This window comes from Oratosquilla oratoria, chromosome 41, assembly GCF_046742065.1.
Source record: "Oratosquilla oratoria isolate Oo_2021 chromosome 41, ASM4674206v1, whole genome shotgun sequence".
NCBI classification, from domain to species: Eukaryota; Metazoa; Arthropoda; class Malacostraca; order Stomatopoda; family Squillidae; genus Oratosquilla; species Oratosquilla oratoria.
The window spans coordinates 825,001-827,500 of record NC_134817.1 but is presented as its reverse complement, the minus strand read 5'-3'; the positions used below and the strand labels follow the sequence as shown (position 1 = coordinate 827,500).

Sequence of the window (2,500 nt, the reverse complement as noted above, 5' to 3'; positions counted from 1 at the left end):
CAAAGAAGCTGACCGTGAAGGCGAAGATGGCTGTGTACAATGCCAGCGTCCTCATCACGTACATTACTTGCTATACGGCACCGAGACATGTGCCCCGCCGCCGCCAGGAGAAGAAGAAGAGGCTCCATTCCTTCCACCTCAGAGGCCTCCTACGCATAGGCTGCTTAGCATCTGTCTTCTGGCAAGACAAGACGACCATCACTGACGTCCTGTCTCGCCTTGGCATTCCCACCCAACATGCACTGTACATCTTTGCTGAGACAACGTCGGCTGCGCTGGCTCGGTCACGTTTGCCCTATGGAAGATGGCCGAATCCCATGGGCATACATTCATACATACATACATATATATATATATATATATATATATATATATATATATATATATATATATATATGTATATATATATATATATATATATATATATATATATATATATGTATATATATATGTATATATATATATATATATATATATATATATATATATATGTGTGTGTGTGTGTGTGTGTGTGTGTGTGTGTGTGTGTGTGTGTATACATGTATATATATACATATATATATATATATATGTATATATATATATATATATATATATATATATATATACATGCATACATACATACAGACACATACATACCAACGGTTTCCCCCCTATATAGATAGAGAAAGAAAGAGAGCAAAGAGCTATTGGTAATGTAGATCATTAAAACATAATTTATGTCAATAACACCTATAAATACTGAAACTACAAATATCCCACAAACCAATATACCTGGATATTCCACAACTATCCAGTCGGGTATTGTCCAATCCAGCCGACTCCGAAGACAGCGTCTACAGACTATTCTATTCAGCCAGTGGAGTTCGAGTCTCCAACTGTTCTCGACCATCCTGAGCTGCCATCTTGTTGTGTTTTATTATGGTTGCCGTTGGGTGATTTTATTACCAAAATTGGGGACGGGGCTGGTGTCCTAATTGAATAGGCGGACTTCATTTATTCTATTCTGTTTGTCCTTAGACGATAAATTATTTCATAAATGGTTAATGAATTGATAAATTATAGAATTTATGTATATATTTGTGTGTGTGTGTGTGTATGTGTGTGTGTGCATATATGTAGATATCTAGTTGAATGACTATATAGATCAATAGATAAAGTAGAAGATGAACGAATAAACATATCATCAAGTAAAGTAATTAATGCACAAGCCAGTCTATAAATAAGTGAATAACTTTATGAATATGCAAATGAATGGACGACTAAACGAATAGATAAACATAAATAGATAAATAAAAACAAGATATTATGAAAGTGAAATCAGCGGGGCCATGCATATTCTCAAAGTCGACAAATTGGAATCGGGAAGCGGGTTGTCGACTATTGGCAGCCATCAGCAGAGCCCTCTTGCGGCCGGGACGGTAACTAAAGAAATAATAATAAATGAAATGATAATAAAAAATAAAAATTAAAAAATAAGATAAATAGATTAATTAATCAATCAATTAATTATTTAATTAATTAATAAATAAGTTAATAAATAAATAAAATATAGATAGATGGATAAGCATATATATATATATATATATATATATATATATATATATATATATATATATATATATATTATACATATACATATGAGATTAAACGCACTTCGTCTTTCTTCCATGACTGTTGGCGGAGTCGGATTAGGTAAGGTCAGGTTAGGCACAGCAATATATATATAATCCATTGAAAGTTACTTTTACAAGAAATAATGATAATGATGAAGATGACAATAATGATAGTAATAATGATAATAATAATAATGATAATAATAGTAATAATAATAATAATAATTAATAATGATAATAATGATAATAATGATAATAATAATAATAATAATAATAATAATAATAATAATAATAATAATAATAATAATAATAATAATAATAATAATAATAATAATAATAATAATAATAATAACAATAATAAAAAGCATGTTGTTCTCTAATTTGGCTTTACGTTCGCCGGTAACAATGCGTTAACGCTTCCGGTGCCAAATAGAAGGAGAGATGAAGAGGATGTCTGTGTGGAGAGGAAGAAAACAACAATCATAACGAGGATGCTGGTGCACGAGAGAGGCGAGTGGAGAAGATATATGTGAGAGGAGGAGGAGGAAGAGGAGGAGGAGGAAAGGGAAGAAATGAAAGTTGAAAGAGGGGCTGCATAAAAGAGAGGGCAAGGAAATAGGGAGAGAGAGTGTGTGTGTGTGCGTGTGTACGTTTGTATGTGAGCGTGTATACACACTCGGAGGTGAAGAAAGGCTCAGCGGGCCTGTTGGGCTTGTGAGGGCAGTTGGAGTGAGGGAGAAGGTACGGGGGGGATGGGGGGGAGGGGACAGCGGGAAAGTAGAGGCAGAGGTGGGGGGATGGGGGGGAGTGGGAGGTTGCGGGGGGGAGAGGAGAGGGGGGAGGGGGGCCCTTGGAAGACCACGAAGTCTGGCTGGGAAGCTACG

The 2,500-nt window shown here is 35.1% G+C and overlaps 1 protein-coding gene across 1 annotated transcript in view; it reads left to right on the top strand.

Moving 5' to 3' along the window:
• Positions 1-2,500, top strand: part of LOC143020871 (uncharacterized) — a 134,667-nt gene that overhangs the window by 75,289 nt on the left and 56,878 nt on the right. The window lies entirely within an intron of this gene.